We start from the raw sequence: 23,463 nt of genomic DNA, 5'->3' as shown, positions 1-23,463 counted from the left end.
GTGAATGGCAGGAGATATGCACATGAGGGACCTGAACCCCAGCACTGACATATATAGGACAGGCTGTACTGCATTATCCAAAACACAGAGGCCACCCCACACATGAGTAAACTAACACTACAGGTTGTCCATAAAGACACTGGTTGAGTCCCCTCAACAGGAATCCTAATGAGTGGATGGGAGATGGGAGGTTTACCCTGGGTATCAATGTTATGTCACAGGTAGACAGAGGCACAGTATACTAAACAAGACATATGACATGTCAAACAACGCTTACAATGTGTTGATGGACAAACACATTCTCCGACTAGCATTAGGTCAAGATACCTCTTGAACACAGCCAGCAAGGTGCTCTGCCTCAAATGGACCAGGATTGTATTCCACAGCATAGGGAGTCTCCGAGTGATAACTCCATCCCTACAACATGTCCAACATACATCCCTGCTAAGGTGTCAGTCACCTGCACTAGTGGTTCAGGTGGATCTTCTGAGTCTGAGGTGGAGCATGTCCATTAATCTCTGTTTGGACATGGCCTCGCATGTCAGGCACATGTCACCTCTAAGCAGACGGTATGTGAGTGAATAGAGTGTGAGTGTCTTCAATCTGGCAGCATGTGACAGCTGTTGTGGTTCCTTGATTCTTTAGGTGGGGGACAGTCAGGGTGTCTCCAATTGCTGCAGATGTTGGGTGAGATACAGCCAGAATAGGGCATTTGACTTGATCACCGGTCTGATAACTGAAGAGTACAATGGGAACAATGACCCACTAGATCTGGATGTGAATCCCATCCTTATCAGGTGGGCAATGTAGAAGGTCTTCCTAGCCACTTTAGCAATGTGAGTCTGAGAAGAATGGCGACTGTCAACCTGGGTCCCCAGGTCCGTGATAACCTCCTCTGTGCTTAGAGGATTGCCACCAATATGGTAGCTTGGGGTCACCTTGCTTTTCCTGAAGGGTATGTCTACACATGTTGTGCACTCTGACTTCAGGCCATGGCCCTGGCACCAGCTATCAGTTACTGTGAGTCCCTTCTGAAGGATATCTGTGTGTGATGCACTGTCCACTATGGTGCCCAGTGTGCACTCATCTGCTAACATTGTCATCCAAAGTCCTCCCATGTTGGCCTGTTCTCATGGGAAGTACATGACAAACAATGGTGGCCAAGGACTGAGCCCTGTGTGACACCACCTGTGACCAGCCTGGAGTCTAACATAGTGCCAGCAACTCTAACCCTGTGGGTCCCGTCCTTAAGCCAGTTTGCAACCCATCTTGTGACATATGGGTTTACATTTCAGTTGTGAGGTCTTTCCACAATACCTGAGTGGGGTATTGTGTTGAAAGTGTTAGCAAGGCCAAGGTAGGTTGTATGGACTGCCTTTCCCCAACAATGGCCTAAGTGACCAATTTGAAGATGTCAACCCAGTACAAAAGGCATGATCTGCCCCTGACCAAGCCAAAATGGGATGGGTACAATGTCTGCATGTCCCCTATATCTTTGTTTATGAGCTCAATTATGATCCTCTCCATAGATTTGCAGACTACACTTGTTAAGCTTATGGGGCAGCAATTAACAGGGTCTGTAGAGGCACTGCCTTTGTGCAGATGTGCACAACTGGACCTTAACCAGCCTGTTGTGCACACTATGGAAATGTAAATCAGTGATAGGACTGAAGCCCAGGATACTGACCACCACAGTGAAAGTACTGAAACACTACACTAGACAGTGCTACAGTGTTAGGTCAGTATGAACGGATGTTGACAATTGTGTGCAAAGTATCCCATGCAAAACCTGCAGGCACAGTATACTCCCAGTTTTGTTCACACAAAAGCATTCGGACAGTAACTACACAACATGGCACAGAACACACAACCATAAACTGGAGGTATTTGTTGAAGGTCACACTCATCCACAAATGTGATGGGCTGCAGAGTTCAACATATGTAAAGCCCACACTGGGCATGCTCACACACTTAGATAAATGAGACATCTTTCACACAACATGCCACAGGAAGGCTGAACTGGGCATGCTCACACACTTGGTCCAAATGTTACCCCTAGCAAATGTGAAAACACACCAGAGGATGGTTGTCCCCCTTTCTAGACACTGATCATGTAAGCACCCTATAAGTATATTGGAGAAAAGGATACTCTCAGTAATCCGAATAGCGCGCCGTGCTAATGCGTCCGTCTCTAGTGTCATAACATAGTTAGGTAGGGGTTTGAATCCAGCAGGTGGCAAGTGTGTGTGAAGGGGGGTAAGTGTGTGTGTATGAAAGAAACATCCCTTTTGGCAACTGGGAAAACACACCACAGGATGATCATTCCACTTTCTAGACTCTGATGATGTCAGCACCCTATAAGTATATTGGAGCAAAGGATTCTCCCAGTAATCCGAATAGCGCGCCGTGCTAATGCGTCCATCTCTAGTGTCATAACATAGTTAGGTAGGGGTTTGAATCCAGCAGGTGGCAAGTGTGTGTGAAGGGGGGTAAGTGTGTGTGTAAGTGTGTATGAAAGAGACATCCCTTTTGGCAACTGGGAAAACACACCACAGGATGATCATTCCACTTTCTAGACTCTGATGATGTCAGCACCCTATAAGTATATTGGAGCAAAGGATTCTCCCAGTAATCCGAATAGCGCGCCGTGCTAATGCGTCCATCTCTAGTGTCATAACATAGTTAGGTAGGGGTTTAAATCCAGCAGGTGGCAAGTGTGTATGAAGGGGGGTAAGTGTGTATGAAAGAAACATCCCTTTTGGCAACTGGGAAAACACACCACAGGATGATCATTCCACTTTCTAAACTCTGATGATGTCAGCACCCTATAAGTATATCAGGGGAAAGGACTTTCCCCAGTCATGCGAATAGCGTGCTGTGCTAATGCGTCCGTCTCTAGTGTCTTAACATAGTTAGGTAGGGGTTTGAATCCGCAGATGACAAGTGTGTGTGAAGGGGGTAAGTGTGTGGGTATGAAAGAAACATCCCTTTTGGCAACTGGGAAAACACACCACAGGATGATCATTCCACTTTCTAAACTCCGATGATGTCAGCACCCTATAAGTATATCAGGGAAAGGACTTTCCCCAGTAATGCGAATAGCGCTGTGCTAATGCGTCCGTCTCTAGTGTCTTAACATAGTTAGGTAGGGGTTTGAATCCGGCAGATGACAAGTGTGTGTGAAGGGGGTAAGTGTGTATGATTGATATATCCCTTTTGGCAACTGGGAAAACACACTACAGGATGCACATACCCATTTCTAAACGATATCACAATTATGTATGGCTTTTGATTACAGACATGCCATGTGTGTTGTGCACACACAGAATGCCCATGTATGTGGGTTGTCCCTCACAATAATGCATGACATTGATTACACCGGTTATGGCAATGAACACATGATGTATGTGTGTGCCAAATACACATATGTACCTGTGACTTTCAATAGTTACCATGTGTGATGCCTGCCACATGTGAATACATGGTATTTGCACAGGGTAACATTATGACCGTGGTCTTCTGTGCAGATGCTGCATGTGGGATGTGTATATACAGTGTGAGATGTAGATGCTATCAGCCTAGTAGTGAGGGATGCACACCTGGTCTGGGGCATAAGGTCTACATGTTGTTAATGTACAGGAGCTGCATGTTTTCACCTGTTGTGGGAGTGGTAAGACAGTATTCCATAGCAATGCAGTGACTGCATGCTAAGAACCATTCAGCTAGGGTGTTGTAGATACACTTATTCATTAGCATTCAGTAATTTGTCGGAATCCCTGGTGAGGGTCTGATGCCAACCAAGGTCAGGGGTCTACCAGCCTGTGTCACTTGCTCAGTGATCCCTTCCATGTTCCCTATCACGTATCCCAGTGAGCGACATCCCACATCAGCTGCGGTGGCATGGACAATGACTGAGTCATATGTGTCCATGCATCTGACTGACTTGTATGTTGTTGTTACAGTTTGGCCATGTGTTTCCATCTCATACATGTGATGTACATCAATGGGTAGGGGATAGGGTTGACTGTGTACATGTGGCAGCTGTGACATTACTACATGACACACATATTCCACAACTGTACCATAGAGGTGACTGACAACTGACCTTTGCACATGCTACCAGAGTATTGAGATTACATTGGTGATTGACAGCACATAGGGCCAATGGTGAAAAGAGACATAGGTCCATAGGTTCGTACAGGGATATCTGCCCAGGGCATGTATCCACCTAGCCAGAATGTGCGTGCCTTTCAACATGCATTGTGAATCTGTCTTGCTATGCCCTTTTCCAAGGTTAGTATACTGTGCCTCTTTCTCACAGTGACACATAAGTGATACCCAGGGTAACCCTACAATGTCACATCCAGTCATTAATATCGCTCTTGAGGATAGTCACTGAGTCAGTCCGCCTAACCTCTATTGGGATAATAATCAGGAATGAAGGGTGCCTCTGAGTTGTGAATGTGCCCCTCCACCATGTCCTATGTATATCACTCCTGAAGTTCATGTATTTCCAGCGTGTATCCTGGTGGGATCTGGATATTCTGAGATGCAGCATGGCCATTACGTGAGGGTATGACCTGGCCTTCTATGTAAGGCACAGATTGCCTATGAAGAGGCAGTATGTCACTGAGTAGAGCTGCTGCTACTTTAACCAGTCAGTATGTGGCATCTGTTTGAGCACTTTGATCACCTTGTCGAGGTACATATGTGGTAGCCCCAGTTGCTGCAGGTGTCTGGTAAGGTGCATGCCGACAGGTTCATCATAGTCAATTATGGGCATGATGAGGGATGAGTAAAGGGGCACAATGTCCTCCCCTGGCCTACATGTGGATCCCATGATGATGTGGCCCATATCACATGCTTACCTAACCACTTTGTCCATGTTGTTGTCAAATGGTAGGATGCTATCAACCTGCGTACCCCAAGGTCCGTAATTCCTAGGTCTGCACTTACTGGATTAACACATATGTGGTACATTGTGGTCATTTACTGTTTGACAAAGGGATGACTATACTCTTTCTGTCATTCATGTTGAGGCCATGGCTGTGGCACAAGTCGTGTGTTTGCAAGAGTCCCTTTTGGAGGATGCGTGTGTTAGCTGTTGAGTTGATTATGGTGTTCGGTCTGCAGTCACCTGTGACGTGCTGAGCCACAGTACTTCCATGTTGGCCTGTACCTATGACAAATATATAATGAACATGACAGCCCCTAGGGCTTTGCCTTGTGGGACACCACTTGTACCAGGTTGGAGGCTGACATGGCTCCAGCAATTCTACCATGTGTGTTCTGCCCTTGAGCCACTGTGCAATACCCATAGTGACATAGGGGTTAATATGTACACTGGTGGGCTTCCTAGAATGCACAAGTGGGGTATTGTATCCAAGGCTTATGCAAGGTCCAGGTAGGCTGTGTGGACCTCCTACCCCTTGACAGTGGCCTTGGTGACTGTTTCAAACAAAGCAAACAGGTTTGATAGGCAGGATTTGCCATTGACAAAGCCAAACTGTGTATGGTGACATGTCTGTAGGTCCACAATATCTAGATATGTGAGGTTCTTGATGATTCTTGCCATAGCTTTGCAGACAAAGCTAGTCAGACATATGGGTAGTAGTGTCCAGGATCCGTGACGGCACCACCTGCATGTTGAGGGACCACTGTTGCTGTATGCCACTCTCTGGTCACATATCATGTATTAAGGCTGGGATTGAACAGTGGTGTTATGTCTGGGTGTAGCTCTTCTTGTGGTTCATGTAGGACACAGCCTGGGACACTGTCTGGTCCCATTGATGCAGTGTTTACTGCTTTGGGAAGGGCATCTCTTACCTGAGCATCTGTGATGTCAGGGGGGGAAGCACTGTGATGCGAGACATATGTTCCCTTTTGGTGTGGTGGGAGAGAAGGCAGCATTGAACCTGTCCACTAGGATGATGGCAATGTCTGTGTGTTTTATATTTTGTGTGACATATTGTATTACCTCTGAGCATATCAGGGTAGTACCACCCAGGTTACTAACATAACTACAGGCAGCCTTGTGATTATCCTCAGTGGCTTGTGGAATCCTCTCTCAAAGATGGCCTTAGACAATCATATGGGTGCCTGTAGTTGTCTTCCAATACTCATCAGTGGTGCCTTCACATTTTGGGAGGTTGTTGTATCATGTAGTGGCGCCATCCTTCTATTGTATAGTGTGTTTATGGCTGGTGTCCGTCGCCCAGGACATCTGTCTTTGGAGAATTGGGTCATGCTTTCATATGTGGCTTCATGATCCATGCATTCCTGAATGTGTCCACAGAATGCCTCTATACAGGTATCTGCAGTCTGGTCCATAGTTTCAACAGGCCTTGGGCCTTTGAAGGCTTCCACATCATTTATGAGGGGTGTGCACTTGCTTGACATGAGCTGTTGACAGACGTGCCGCACTCCAGACAGAGCAAGGGGAGGGTCACAGTCAGCTACCTGTTGGGACGTACCTCCCTGGACCACATGGAAAGAGACACAGAGGAGCTCTTACAGCACCCTCTCAAACTCAGGTCTCCCACACAGCCTTCATGCTGACACAGGAGAGTTTAGATTACTCTGCAAACACCATCATACTGGGTGATGCCAGCTACCCAAACATAGACTGTGTACATTACACAGGCCACAATACCCAAGCTCTAAGATTTCCATTGGTCAGACATTCTTTGGCTATGGAACAGGTAACCAACCTTCCCACAAGAGGGGCAGATATACTTGAGCTGATCTTTACAAACATGAGTAAAAACTAATCACCACTGGGAGTATATCCCTCATTGTTGCAATCAAACCATATACTAATCACACTGGTGTTCTGGATCCCCCACATATGCAAACCTCCAACACATCGATGTGTGTGTGTGGGAAATGTCCCTATTAGCAACCGTGACAGTATCGTACAGGATGCAGATCCCCCTTTTGAAATAGTGATGATGTCAGGACTGTATAACTATATCACCTGTAGTAAAGTCCTCCAGTAATTTGCATAGCGCTCTGCTAATGTGTCTTTCTTCAGTGTCATAACGTAGTTAGGTGGGGGTTTGAATCCTGCAAAGGGAATGTATGAGTGTGGTTTATGTGTGTGCACTATGCTGGGAGGGTTAACTGCCTTTTGCCAACTGGGAGAACACACTACAGGGTGCACATCCCTCCTCCTACACACAGATGATGTCAGCACCCTCTAAGTACAGCATTAGTAAACGTTTCTCCAACTACTGCAAATAGCACACTCTGCTAATGTGTCTGTTTCTACTGTCATTGCACAGTTAGGTGTGGGTTTGAACCTTGCAAATGGAAAGTATGTGTTTTACTGTTGGTGGGGTTAGTGTGTGTGCACAATGATGGGGTGGGATGTGGCTTTTGCCACATGGGGCTATGCACTGCAGGGTGGTCATTACCCTTAACAAGCAGTGATGTTGATAGCACCCTATACAAACAAAACTACAAAACAGAAGGTGTTGGTACTGATAACACATGTAAGGTAACACTTGTTCAAGTAATGTCCACAAAACGGAGTAGGATAATAAAACATTTCTTTTATTCTATACAGACAACATGACTACAGACAACTAAGTGCCAGTACTCAGTATAGTGTTACATGCTACTTGAACATGCACATGTACCCGAATATACCTAGATAGTGTTCTGAAGCCTGAATGTGGCGAGTGTGTGGATGTGGGATGTGTCTGTATGTGCATTTCCGTATGGGAAGCATGTTTGCTGTGGCAATCAGGGTACTACAGTACCTGATGCACATTACATCTTCCAACTGATGAGGTTGCCTGCACCCTGTGAGTACAGGTAGAGAAGGGGATGCCAGTAGTAAACAACATAGTGCACTTCTGAAATGTGTACCTGTCATGTATCAACAGCTACTCATGTAGGGTGATAAATAATGGGAATGGCAGGTGAGCGTGTGCATGTGTGTGGGTAGCAGGGTGTGTATAAATGCATGTGTGACAGAACAGATGCATGTAGCTGAATCTACATAACAGCACAAGATGCACATTGCCATAGTCAATGTTAGCATGTGATGGTGTGCAGCAGGTACACTTTGTTAAGTAGTATGGGTGCAGATAACAATTGAGGACATTCATACAGTTACTGCAGCAGGACTGATGGGATATACACACATTTATACTGCAACACACAACAGTTACCAACATGTTACTACTTATACACATCTATGTAGTCACCCTGTGCATCAGCAACGTGTTTACCTTTACCTGCACCGATGTTGTAGTATGCAGGAGGTGGCACAGTGTCATCATATGCACAGGGTGTGGGTTAGATATGCCCAAGCCGCCACTGGTAACACCAATTGACATGTGTGTGTATGTGTGTTTGTGAGGGGCAGCAGTACAGGGTGGACCGTTGTTGGTGCAGTGTGTGTGTGTATGTGTTTGCCCTAGGTGTTAGGTTTCTGCATGTGTGTAAGCACACAGTCCCACATAATGGCTGCCATGTACAGGGTTTTGTGGACAGCCACAGACTGCACCTGTCAGGTCATCCAAATCAGTGTCTGTGGGCACGGACACGGTACCTGTGCCTGGCAGGGTTGCTCCGGGCCGTATCCGGTACTACCCCAGACTGGGTACTGTCATCGGAAGCAGGGGTGTGTTGACTGGACACAGTTCCCTGTTGGGACTGTCCAGAGCCACGTGCACGTGGTCTCCTGGGGCGTCTGGATGACAGCACAGACCCAGCATTGCTGGGGCTGGTGCTGGCACTGAGCCAGCGAGTGGGCCCGTTGTCGCGGCCACTGCCAGCTGGTGCTCTTGCACCATTGTTATATTGTATAACCATTGCATATTGTATAACAATAGTAGGAGGCTACTGCAGCACAGGGCAGATTCACATGACGGAAGGCATCTGTTGTCTGCAGTGTTAAGATGCTTCACATTCACCAAATGCACAGATATTGCCAACAATTTTGCAGACAGTTTAGGTGCAGGTACCCCCATTGTCCTACACACGTGTTATTAGTTATCCCAGATGACTGTAACCTCCCTATCCTCTCACATGTCCAGGTGAGAGCCACCTCATCATTGCAGAACACATATCATCACTGTTACGGAATGGTATCCCTGGATGTGTGCTACATTCACCCCTGGAGGACATAGCACCACAGGACAGACTGATATTAATCCATGGCCATACTACAGGATATGTACCTGAACAGTGCCATACATACACAGTGGTCCCACACCAATGAGGAGGAACCTCTACTGACCCTGGGAACTACTGCATCATATGCACAACTGGCCTTGTGTTCTAAGCTATGGAAGTGTTAGTTATGGCCCACATGTACAACAATTTTACATATGTTTATATTTCATGACTATCTACACACAACCTATCTCATGGACATACCTATTGATAGTGAACTATGATACATTTGGAGGTGTCACAGTATACACAGGATTAACCTGCTACTTTGCATTACCTGTGTTTGTGGCAGCTTTTGGTGAGTCAGTCGTGCTGCTTGTATTTTGCTGCTGTTGCTGCTGCTGCTGCTGCTGTTTTGCTGCTTGCTGTCAGTATATTTTGTTTTCTCTCTCTGTCTGTCTCTCTCTCTCTCTTTCTCATTTGGTTAGTGCAATGACTGTATTGCATGAGTGGAGTGTGGGTACTGAATACTTTTGTAGGTATCTGCATGGATCCATGTGATGGCCTCTGCACCAATTGTAAGGCAGCATTTGCTAATTGCAAGCAGCTGGGTGTGTACTAATTGCATGTCTCACTGTGATTTCAGGACACTGCTATAAAAGGGTATGTGAGATAGGCGTTGCCCTTTCAGATTGTAGGGCGTGGACCATGCTGGTATGCTGTTGACAGTGTTCTGTGAGTGTGAAGGTTAGTACATCTCCCATGCTTCATGCTGTGTTGTAGATTCAGGTTGCTGCATTTATCTTGCCTGTTCCCTGTAGTGAGTGTGTATGCATACTGACACCTACAACTATATGTCATATGTATTGCTATATGAATATATATATATATATATCTGTGTACATATACATACTTTCATATATGTACATTAGCTGACATTATTGGGTACAAGCTAACAATTAGCAGGGCTGTTTCCATTAACACTACTCTAGTATGGGAATCCAGTAATTGGGACTATAAAAGTCTGCCTGACATGCTTTGGGTAGTAGACATACTATATTGCCTTTATCTTCATTCCTACTATTACATGTTCCACTTATTTAGCACTATATTCCTGTATGAGAGTCATGGCTTAGTGGTAGGTCATACAGACTAGTGTTACAATGGTCTTGTGGTAGGGCCTACTAGTATGCTCATATTCTGCTTTTGGGTTGAGTATAGGGCCTATCAATCACAGTGCTAGAGGCACCTTTAAGCAGTTAAAGGGCTTAGTAGGTCTCACAGGAGCCAGGCTGTGTTGCAGATTCTGGTTGCTGCATATATCTTCACTGTTTCCTGTAGTGAGTGTGTATGGCTACTGAGACCTACGATTATATTTCATATGTATTAATATATATTTATATATATGTATGTGTTGATATACATACCTTCACATATGTACATTACCTTACATTATTATGTACAAGCTAACAGGTAGCAGGGCTGTTTCTGCTCACACTGAACTAGTATGGGAATCCAGTAATTTGGCCATTAAAACTCTACCAAACATGCTTTGGATAGTACATCTCCTATATTGCCTTTATACTGATTCCTACTATTACATGTTATATTTATTTTAGCAGTGTGCTCTTCCACAGCAGGCATGGCTTAGTGGTAGGTCAAACAGACTAATGTTACCTAGGTCCTGGTTTCAAGACTGACAGTGGGAATTTTTTACTTTGCAAACTTTCAAACTGAGTACAGGACCTGTCAATCGAAGTGTTGAGGCCACCTGTAAGCAGTTAGAAGGGTAAGTAGGTCACACAGGGGTCAGGCTGTGTTGCAGATTCAGGTTGCAGCAATTATGTTAACTGTTTCCTGTAGTGAGTGTGTATGGCTACTGAGACCTACGATTATGTTTCATATGTATTAATATATATTTATATATATGTATGTGTAGATATACATACCTTCACATATGTACATTACCTTACATTATTATGTACAAGCTAACAGGTAGCAGTGCTGTTTCTGCTCACACTGAACTAGTATGGGAATCCAGTTATTTGGCCATTAAAACTCTACCACACATGCTTTGGATAGTACATCTCCTATATTACCTTTATACTGATTCCTACTATTACATGTTATATTTATTTTAGCAGTTTGTTCTTGTAAAGCAGGCATGGCTTAGTGGTAGGTCATACAGACTAATGTTACCAAGGTCCTGGGTTCGAGACTGACAGTGGGAATTTATTTTTCTTAGCAAACTTTGGAACTGAGTACAGGACCTGTCAATCAAAGTGCCATAAAGGCACATTTAAGCACTTTAAACCAGGTCTGCGCTTTCGTTATGCTGAGCTCACGACAAGCACTGGCGGTGAGCTCCGCTAACACAAGCACACCAGCTATTTTCTTTGAAAGAAAAGAAAAAGGGGTGACAGGAAAGTGGTGAAAAGGGGTCACAAAGAGGGTAAGACAGTAGGGAAAGAAGCGTGGGATTTGCAGGAAGGGTGTAGGTAAGGCCCATAGATGCCCATGTCTTTTGCAGCAACAGCTGTATATTTCTATGTATTTTGGTGAGACATTTGAAACCTTCCACCTCTGAGAGAGGTGTCAGGACAACATTAATATTTGTTGTACAGCCAATTGTAATTAACAGTTTAGATGTCCAGCGGACATGTCTGCGACATGGACAGCTATGTATGGGGCGTAATTTTTGTGGGACAGAGTGCCCTTTTTTTTTTTTTTTACAGGTGAGAGTGGTATGACAGGTGAAGGAAGTCGGTAAAGCTGGGGAGGTAGGTTGGGTAGGTTAACAGACAAGACAGACAAGGCGCATACAGGGACGGTGTATGACACACGTGGGGGTTACACAATTGACGGGACGGAGGTTGGGATATCTGAGATGCACGAGCCCACAGATGGCAACAGTGGAACTGATATCCCCACCCATAGGCAGTTGCCACTGTTCCTTCACAGCCCAGGACGGGCTGTGCTGGGGGCTGTGTGGGCGGGCAACGGCGGGGCCGTTAGCTGTGCCACACGAGCCTCGAGCTGGCGTAGGGGTCCAAGAACAGTGTCTTGGATCTCCCTCGCACCACAGACCGGACACCGGAGGGTGAGTGGGCCGAACCCCTCCGGCCACACTTGCAGAGGGGGGGCCCCATCCCCTGCAGCGCTTCCACCCGAAGGTGGCACAGGGCCACCGGAGGGGTCCGCCTGGGCACTAGTGCCAGGTGCAGTCACCAGCTGAGGTGGGAGAGGTGGGTCCGCTGGGACCTGCCTTCCCAAGCGTTCTAGGTTTGTGAGTAGTTATGTTAGTTTGGGTTAGTGGCATTTTATTCCATTCAGATTAGTTGTAACAGCATGCATTGGTATTCCCATCAAACAAACACCCAGATATGGACACCATTGAACAAGGGGCCTATCAATATCACATGCATTATTTGAACAGCAAAACACAGTCAAACGACATGCAGGGTTGATTAATGGCAACAGGCCATCGTATTTGCAGGTATGAACAGGGCACATGCATGAACAGACATGCATATATGTTTGGAACGGACAAATGTCCATGATTAATGAAATGTTCACATACCATTATTTAGTGGATGTTGTTATATGGAATTACAGGGTTGGGTGGGGATAGAAAGTGATGACACATTCATATGTTAAACATTAATTCACATTTATCATAGATACACAATTAAGTTGAGGCTGATGTTTCAAAATAATCTTTATTTGACTGTCATGCTACACCTGTTACACATACATCACTATCCTACTTATTTTGAATTTGATCAGATACATCATCCTGCTACACTTTGATGACAGGACAGGGGACAACTATGGCTGTTTAGTCTGTCAGATAATCATTCATTCTATCTGCAAATTGTTTACTGTTATCACCATATACAGATTTTGAGCTAGACATTCAGATTCAGACACACTGAAATCAGTTTGGGATGTTAATTTGTACTTCCCACATGCATTTAGTTCTGTAAAACACACTGAGGCTTATATATTCAGGGGTTATTACTAGTTTATTTATTCATACATGAGCATTTCTGTCACTCTCATACATTCTGCAACTTCACAGTTCAGGTTGGTACTTCTAGGCTTTGTTCACATATTAGACCTGTGGTGATTCAAACACTTTCCAACAGCCTCACTTCTGTCATGATTCAGCATTTCAACAGGGGATATATCTGACATGTGACTACCTCAGATTCTGAAGCTGTACTCTTGAGACTATACTGCAGGTTACAGTATATTTAATTAATGATGGGACATCTGTATTACAGCACTGTTTAATCCTATCAATTATATTTCCAGTTACACTTGCATACTGATGAACTTGTTGCAGCCATACCTGCAGACATTCAATTCCTGCTTGCACATTATATTACTTTTAATCAATACACTGCACTGTTCTGATACATGGTACATAATAATATTTATTTACAAGTTCTGGGTGGGGTTACTAACCTGCATGGTGGCGCAGCCGCACCAGCCTTCTGGCGTGCATCTCGACATTCGCAGAGCGGACACCTGCAGCTGTAATACAAAGGGAATGATATTGGACTACACATCTCCATGGTATCAGCTGGTTGAAATCCTTACATACATGGGTAAAATGTGACTTACTCAGTAGTGGGGCGTTGGGCATTTGCCGGGCCTCCTGGATCCAACGGTTCAATTGGTCCTGCTTGCGTCTCTTCAGGTCCGCATGGTGGTGACGGACCTGCTCACCAGTGCATGGAATGCCAGTAGCACTGGTCAGCTCACGAGCCAACTGGTCCCACGCCTCAGCCCTATATACTCCCCATGAGACCTGGCCCTGCATGAGTTGGGCCTCGTGATTATGGACAAGGAGCCAGACCATGTATCTGGACTCCTCAACGCCCAACGCTGTGCTTTCGAAAGCAACGTCCCTCACCTACTCCACTCATGCTGACTGCAAGTCTGTTCTACAATCAGTTATGCTGTGTATTCCCGCCTATGGGGCTTATATATACCGCTTTTCCCGCACATTTCTCTGATTGGCCATTTTGGAATTGTATCTACTTCACTGAAAATGCTTTCTCATGCTCCATTCTGGGTTTTATCCCATATATATGCTATTTCTGCTTTTCTAGGTATTGCTGTCATGGCTTGGTGGTTTAGTTCCTTGACTCTAGTGCATGGTATCCTGTGTTCGAATCTGGCAACTGCCTTTTGCTTTTCCTGACAGAAATGAGTTGAAGACCTGTCAATCAAACATGCCAAAAGCACTTTTAAGCACTTTAAACCTGTTCTGCGCTCGTTTGCGGAGGTTCTGCGCGCACTGGCAGTTAGCCTGTGGGGCGGCGCAAAGCGGTGTCGCTGGGATAAATCTTAATTGGCTAGTGACACACATGTTCAGCTAATTGCACACAGTTTCAGCCTGTTTATCCGCTGCTTGGCAACGGGCGCGCAGTTTGCAGCTTTTAAACACTACTCGACTACGGGCACTCTGTCTCACGGCAGCTTAGCTATCAGTACATTTCTGACTATTTTTATTCTTATGTTACTTCAAAATATATGCTCTGTTTCATTCCATTTTACAAAGGGAATACATTTACATTTGTACAATACTGTCTGGGGCTTTTTAGTGCTTATTTACAAAAATAAAAAAGGTTGTTGTAGGGGCTCGAACCCTGCTTGCCTACATATAGGGTACTCTACCACTAAGCTATTATTTCTTGGCTGACTTTGCATATTTAGTTCTTATATCCTTTTCCCTGACTGCTAACTGTGATTGCGCTAGTAGCACACCAGCACACAGTAGCAAACATTCTGAGGTTTAACAAAAAAAAAAAAGGTTTTCATTTACTTTTATGACATCTCTTCACTTTATACACTGATGGCCAGTCGGGGCATGTGTTGTATAGTGTGTTTATTCACATTTTCATGGCCTTTCTCGTGGCTGTTTACTTTCAGCCATTCTAGTTTTCGGGCGTGTCCACTTGCAGAGCTTAGCCTACAGACCGCCTACTCTCTTACACGGACCGTGTAAGAGTTACTGGTGTGATTCAGCATGCCTCATGCACCTCATGCATATGCATGACATGCTGACATCACACAGTTTAACTGCAGCCTCCGTGTAAGAGTTATAACTCTTACACGGAGGCTTTCCTAATCTGGCCCAATGTCTGAAGAAGTAGAGAGTATCTCTGCAAAGCGCTCATGTTTTGTTCTTTGAAATAAAGAAGTTTTAACTCAGCATTGACGTTTGGATTATTAGCTGGAAAAAGCCTTCATCTTGATTGAATTGCTGCTTCCTTTTGGTGGTTATTTTATATATATATATATATATATATATATATATTTTTTTTTACAAATAAACAGATATTCACTACAGCACTAGCATTTCTCACTTGGAAAACTACTCCAGCAGTCCAGCTACATAAAATGTCAACATTAGCAGACCTACAATACTATAATCCACAAAAATAAGCCAATAAAGTAAATAATTCACATTACTGAATTAATAAAACAATTCTAAATAAGCTACAAGAGGATCTCATCGAAACAAATGACTGGTGCCAGAAACATAGCCTCAAGCTAAATGCCAAAAATACATCATCATCCTCTTTGGGGAGAGTGATGTCCCCACAAATTATCACATTAATAACAATGTTGTAAGCACGCAATCAGTCATGAAGTGCTTGGGCACTCAGGTTGATAGAAACCTGACTTTGACCACCTTGTTGTCTCTGTTGTACAGAAAGCTTTTACATGGCCCACCTCATTAGTAAGAGTATCATTCAGGGACAAAGTGGTCATAACATCCCTGTATTCTTCCTTTATAAGAGCCATTACTGAGTGCAAAGCCCCTTTTGGCATGTGCTTCAGAAAAACACCCTGCCAAAAGAAAGACTACAACCATTTCTGACAAAAAAGGTCAAAGGACTAAGTTCACTTAGTTATCCAAACAGACTAAAAAGCTTCTTGCTTTCCTCTGTCTCTTACTGGCCTCCTATAAATTTCATCACTGACTTGCTTTCCAGGCTAAGAAAGATCCTGCCTGAAAAGACTTACTCTACCTCAGAAATACTGGTTATACGTGAAACGCTCACTGCAAAGACCACAGCCTTCACTGCAACATAAACAAACCGCTCTGTATGGACAGGTTCTTGATACAAAAACTTCAGCTTCTGTAAAAAGCTCCTCTCATTATCAAAAATGTAGTTCAGCAACACGACAACTGAATGGATAGCCATAAATATACCCCTTGAGTAAGTAGCATAGCCTTCATCATACCAGATGAAAAATCCACATACTAAACTTTCCTAGCTGGATGGCTAAAATCTAATATTGGTTACTCAAGTCTACTTGTCCAAGAAGAGGGGCCTGTTTAACTAAGAATTCCATTTACAAAACATATATTCAGTATACATATTAAGTCTCTCTCTCTTTCACACGCTCACAAAAGGAGCCCCTACTTCTAAAATCAACCTTAGTAATCACATGGCACACATTCACAGAAAGAAATTGTCTGAAAGTAAAAATATCTGAAAAAAATCATACTAGAGATGAACTCATCCATCCAATTTCCCACCACCAAAAGGACCATCAATAAATTAGCAAACAACTGCTCAGCAAAAAGTAAATCAATAAGAAATCCATAAAGTCTCTAAGATCATATTACATACTGGAGTAAACATATAACTTCCTCAATCTAAAGCCCTTTGACAGTCAGACATTTTAATTTGTGCAGAAGTTATTCACAGACTGACAGTTTACTGAGCTGTCACATTAGCACTCTATGCTTATGTCTGAACCAATGAAGCATACTTGTCAATTCCAAAAGAATTAAAGTAGCTTAATAAGAAGGTTATTTGCAAGGTTACATGGCAGTTTATATTGGAAATAATCAAATATATCAAAAAGGCTCTGTTTCTCCTATTTATGCTGAAAAGTCTTCCAAGGTAAATACAACCTTTTGATTTAGCATGGAACCCTACCTCTCAACCTTAGAGTAAGAAATCTGGAGAAAGAAAAAAATAAAAGTGGGACACAGGCCCAAAAACAGTTATGCATCACAGACACCATTGAAACAACTGTAGCTGCAAACATTATACATCACTTATAATCTTTCTATCCCATCATTGTCAGTTAAGCATTATATGGCTCATTCAATCCTGCCTTCTTTTCCAACAAAGAAAACCATGCTTTGAAATGACAAATGCATTAAAAATAATAAATAAAACACATTGCATCCACATCCTGCAACTTCCTACCTGCAAACAACAGAGCTTTCACTGAATCTAGGGCTGCTTATTTCCCAGGAATGATAGCTCTCCCTAATTAAGTCTAATGGGATACAATCTACCAGGATCTGGACTACCTGAAATAAATTAAATTATGGCCTGCAAATTGCAAGTACATTTTGTTTAATTAAACTATATTTCTAAGCCCACTTACTGTATTTTTTCACTAACATCCCAATATCCATTTCCAGGTCACTTTACAAGACATTGGCAGTGGTAGACTTGGCATCCTCCAGATCCCTATGGGACCACACTCACACTGCTAGCATTGTCCATTAAATATAAGTATCCATCCACTGCAAATGGCAAGAAGCTATGTCTTAAAAAAAATCTACTTTTGGCATGCCTAGTACCCAAGTATCAGGTTTTAAAACAAAGAAACATATTCCACAGTCTGTAACACACATACACACTAAAACCCTCAACATTTAAAAAATGACATTGTGCCCCCCTGATTTGCCAGTATTGATGATCCACCAAAGCTGTACTTATTGTTGTCCAATCTGCCACTGCTTAGAACCCATCCATGACAAAACAGTACTGGTTACTTTTTTGTTTGTCAGAAAAAACAATTCAACTTTATATGCTACATTCCCACAAAGTCAACCCACTACTGACCCATTAACCCTAGGCTGCTGTCTCATTCTTACTCCCTGGAACTGCATTACCTTGGATGACCAATTTTATTTCCTAAGCAAAAGACACAAATTGAAAAATGAAGCGAAAATCCATACAGTTGAGTGGTATGATTTCATATTCAATACAACACTCTGTCAGGAAAGCCACAATTTAATGAAAGTGTACTTTTAATGTACGATATATTTGTGAGCTAACTTATTTGTGTTCAGTAGGTAGACTGATCGTCATTAGCCTCTTTGTGCATGTGTCTCTCTGTCATGCATATATACACACACTCTTCTTTCACATGCACATACATTCTGCTTTCATGCATGTACTCATTCATTCACTCCCTCTGTACTTACCTATTAACACAGGTAACTGCTGTCCCTTTCAAAGGCAATGATGGCAAATCCATACACGAGTCCCTCTTCAGTGAGAACACACACGCACTGATTCTTTGGCATGAAATAATGGCGGGAACACACAGATCATTCTTTGGCACAAAAAAATCAAAACTAAAATGGTGCTTTGGTGCATGCACACACCAGCAGAGTTATAGGTCACGGGCGTGAAAAACACAAAACAAAAAAAGTGTTTTGGGGCATGCGTATATCGATGTTGCAGTTAGAGGTTGGGGGTTGCATGGAAGAGCTCTGAGGGCCGCATGCGGCCCACGGGCCGCAGGTTGGACACATCTACTCTAGACATATCGGCTCTGAATTTTGACATCAAAGACAGCCATAAAATGCTTGACTTCGCTTTCTTACAGCAGAGTGCACTGTTGTTACAGTTTTGCAGTTCAATATCCAATGCACCCTTTTCACATTTAAGAGAACAAGCCTGTGGCTTACATTAATATTTACAAATGACAGAATTATCTACAAAATTCTATCTGGCTAAGTTGGCAGCCATCACCTATCTTCACACCTTATAGCGCTCTACAATTCCACATCATGTAGGTTGTGAAAAAATTAAACAGGACCTGAAAACTCTACTCCTTCTTGGCTTAGGACTATTTGCAGCAACAGCAGCATTGGCTTCAGCCTGTAGCACATACAAATGAATGAAAGCAGCAGCAATCCATAACATTCTGTCTATGTAGACTCCTTTCCATGGCTGTATTCCAAAAGATTTGGAATTTGCAGGAAAAACCAGCATGGAGTCTACACGGATGCTTTATAGCATGTTGAATAGCTCCACCATGGCAGAAAATGACCATGTAGGGTTTATAAGCAGGTCTATCAGAAAATTTCACCGTCAATTTTTTTTTCAATTTCTGATCTTACTGTCTACAGAAATTCTGCATTACTTTTTTGAGTAAAAGTGCCAAAACATTTTACTTATTTAAGTAAATCTTGTAGTATATAGCAAGAAAAGCCAGGGTTAGTCACTTTGCAAGTTGTTCATTTTATACCTGGTTTCATTATTCAAGTTATGTATTAGAGCTTGATCACATTAATCAATTTGAAACAGTCAAGAGAATTTTAGTGTGACAATAAAAATTAAACAATAGTTGTGAGAACAAATGAAAATGTTCACGTTCGCATGAATGAGTTAATGACTGAAAAGTTTTCTTCAATATGGCTGAGTTCCCCTGAAGTTAATGGTTCAGTGTAAAATTGAATTTAAATGTATGAGAAGTTTTAAATTGACTTCATTGTTTAAATTGTCAAGCAAGTTCAAGGGAGCTGAATTTCAGTGATTCCCTGTAAGTTTAAATGACCAAACTGCATCTTTTCCAGTGACCATGATGGTACCAGATTCAGAAATGGCTGCCATAAATGGTAATCCCTAACACAGCCTGCTACTTCTGATGGTGGCGCTTTCTCATTCAGAGACAGGCCTACCATGGTGATCCTATATGGTCTGTAGGATCACTGTGGTGAGCTGTCCCCTTGTCCTTGCTACATTTATTTATTAGCTTTTCTTTTTCGGGCAAGTCCAACTGAGCTAAAGGCCTGTTTTTAGTGGAGGCCTGGAGAGAACAGCACCAGACAAAAGACATTGCACATTATACAAAATGAAAAAAAAGAAGACGGTACACAATATGCACCAGTGTTATAAGAAAATATATCAAATAAAAAAGCAATAAATATCGTACAATACAAGTGAAACATCATATGCTAACAAGGATGTAACAATGAAATCAGAATATGATATTAAAAATGGATAGTAAAAAGGAAAATATAATTTAGGACATAGCTGAAGTTAAGTTATTTGTTAAAAAAGTGAGAAAGAGTTTTTACAATGATAAAATGTTCTGTAAAGCCTAATGTCATGTGCTTTGCCACTGCTGATAATTAGATAATAAAGATAGGGGAGGAAGACAGAGTTTAAAGTCACGAGGGAGAAGTAAGGTTAAGTATAGCTGTAACAGGCTTTTAGAGAGGGTAGGCTGTACATGCATTTAGTTCTGTAAAACACACTGAGGCTTATATATTCAGGGGTTATTACTAGTTTATTTATTCATACATGAGCATTTCTGTCACTCTCATACATTCTGCAACTTCACAGTTCAGGTTGGTACTTCTAGGCTTTGTTCACATATTAGACCTGTGGTGATTCAAACACTTTCCAACAGCCTCACTTCTGTCATGATTCAGCATTTCAACAGGGGATATATCTGACATGTGACTACCTCAGATTCTGAAGCTGTACTCTTGAGACTATACTGCAGGTTACAGTATATTTAATTAATGATGGGACATCTGTATTACAGCACTGTTTAATCCTATCAATTATATTTCCAGTTACACTTGCATACTGATGAACTTGTTGCAGCCATACCTGCAGACATTCAATTCCTGCTTGCACATTATATTACTTTTAATCAATACACTGCACTGTTCTGATACATGGTACATAATAATATTTATTTACAAGTTCTGGGTGGGGTTACTAACCTGCATGGTGGCGCAGCCGCACCAGCCTTCTGGCGTGCATCTCGACATTCGCAGAGCGGACACCTGCAGCTGTAATACAAAGGGAATGATATTGGACTACACATCTCCATGGTATCAGCTGGTTGAAATCCTTACATACATGGGTAAAATGTGACTTACTCAGTAGTGGGCGTTGGGCATTTGCCGGGCCTCCTGGATCCAACGGTTCAATTGGTCCTGCTTGCGTCTCTTCAGGTCCGCATGGTGGTGGCGGACCTGCTCACCAGTGCATGGAATGCCAGTAGCACTGGTCAGCTCACGAGCCAACTGGTCCCACGCCTCAGCCCTATATACTCCCCATGAGACCTGGCCCTGCATGAGTTGGGCCTCGTGATTATGGACAAGGAGCCAGACCATGTATCTGGACTCCTCAACGCTAACGCTGTGCTTTCGAAAGCAACGTCCCTCACCTACTCCACTCATGCTGACTGCAAGTCTGTTCTACAATCAGTTATGCTGTGTATTCCGCCTATGGGGCTTATATATACCGCTTTTCCGCACATTTCTCTGATTGGCCATTTTGGAATTGTATCTACTTCACTGAAAATGCTTTCTCATGCTCCATTCTGGGTTTTATCCCATATATATGCTATTTCTGCTTTTCTAGGTATTGCTGTCATGGCTTGGTGGTTTAGTTCCTTGACTCTAGTGCATGGTATCCTGTGTTCGAATCTGGCAACTGCCTTTTGCTTTTCCTGACAGAAATGAGTTGAAGACCTGTCAATCAAACATGCCAAAAGCACTTTTAAGCACTTTAAACCTGTTCTGCGCTCGTTTGCTCGGAGGTTACATGCGCACTGGCAGTTAGCTTGTGGGAGCGGCGTGCAAACGGTGTGCGCTGGGATAAATCTTAATTGGCTAGTGACACACATGTTCAGCTAATTGCACACAGTTTCAGCCTGTTTATCCGCTGCTTGGCAACGGGCACGCAGTTTGCAGCTTTTTAAACACTACTCGGCTACGGGCACTCTGTCTCACGGCAGCTTAGCTATCAGTACATTTCTGACTATTTTTATTCTTATGTTACTTCAAAATATATGCTCTGTTTCATTCCATTTTACAAAAGGGAATACATTTACATTTGTACAATACTGTCTGGGGGCTTTTTAGTGCTTATTTACAAAAATAACTAAAAGGTTGTTGTAGGGGCTCGAACCCTGCTTGCCTACATATAGGGCGGGTACTCTACCACTAAGCTATTATTTCTTGGCTGACTTTGCATATTTAGTTCTTATATCCTTTTCCCCTGACTGCTAACTGTGATTGCGCTAGTAGCACACCCGCGCACACAGTAGCAAACATTTACGGGGTTTAACAAAAAAAAAAAAAGGTTTTCATTTACTTTTATGACATCTCTTCACTTTATACACTGATGGCCAGTCGGGGCATGTGTTGTATAGTGTGTTTATTCACATTTTCATGGCCTTTCTCGTGGCTGTTTACTTTCAGCCATTCTAGTTTTCCGGGGGCGTGTCCACTTGCAGAGCTTAGCCTACAGACACGCCCCCTACTCTCTTACACGGACCGTGTAAGAGTTACTGGTGTGATTCAGCATGCCTCATGCACCTCATGCATATGCATGACATGCTGACATCACACAGTTTAACTGCAGCCTCCGTGTAAGAGTTATAACTCTTACACGGAGGCTTCCTGAATCTGGCCCAATGTCTGAAGAAGTAGAGAGTATCTCTGCGAAAGCGCTCACGTTTTGTTCTTTGAAATAAAGAAGTTTTAACTCAGCATTGACGTTTGGATTATTAGCTGGAAAAAGCCTTCATCTTGATTGAATTGCTGCTTCCTTTTGGTGGTTATTTTATATATATATATATATATATATATATATATTTTTTTTTTTTTTTTTTTTTTTTACAAATAAACAGATATTCACTACAGCACTAGCATTTCTCACTTGGAAAACTACTCCAGCAGTCCAGCTACATAAAATGTCAACATTAGCAGACCTACAATACTATAATCCACAAAAATAAGCCAATAAAGTAAATAATTCACATTACTGAATTAATAAAACAATTCTAAATAAGCTACAAGAGGATCTCATCGAAACAAATGACTGGTGCCAGAAACATAGCCTCAAGCTAAATGCCAAAAATACATCATCATCCTCTTTGGGGAGAGTGATGTCCCCACAAATTATCACATTAATAACAATGTTGTAAGCACGCAATCAGTCATGAAGTGCTTGGGCACTCAGGTTGATAGAAACCTGACTTTTGACCACCTTGTTGTCTCTGTTGTACAGAAAGCTTTTTACATGGCCCACCTCATTAGTAAGAGTATCATTCAGGGACAAAGTGGTCATAACATCCCTGTATTCTTCCTTTATAAGAGCCATTACTGAGTGCAAAGCCCCTTTTGGCATGTGCTTCAGAAAAACACCCTGCCAAAAGAAAGACTACAACCATTTCTGACAAAAAAGGTCAAAGGACTAAGTTCACTTAGTTATCCAAACAGACTAAAAAGCTTCTTGCTTTCCTCTG

The sequence above is a fragment of the Protopterus annectens genome, chromosome 5.part0 (genome assembly GCF_019279795.1).
Source record: "Protopterus annectens isolate FY-2018-M chromosome 5.part0, PAN1.0, whole genome shotgun sequence".
NCBI classification, from domain to species: domain Eukaryota; kingdom Metazoa; phylum Chordata; order Ceratodontiformes; family Protopteridae; genus Protopterus; species Protopterus annectens.
The sequence above is the reverse complement of the archived record's forward strand: the minus strand, read 5'-3'. Positions refer to the sequence as shown.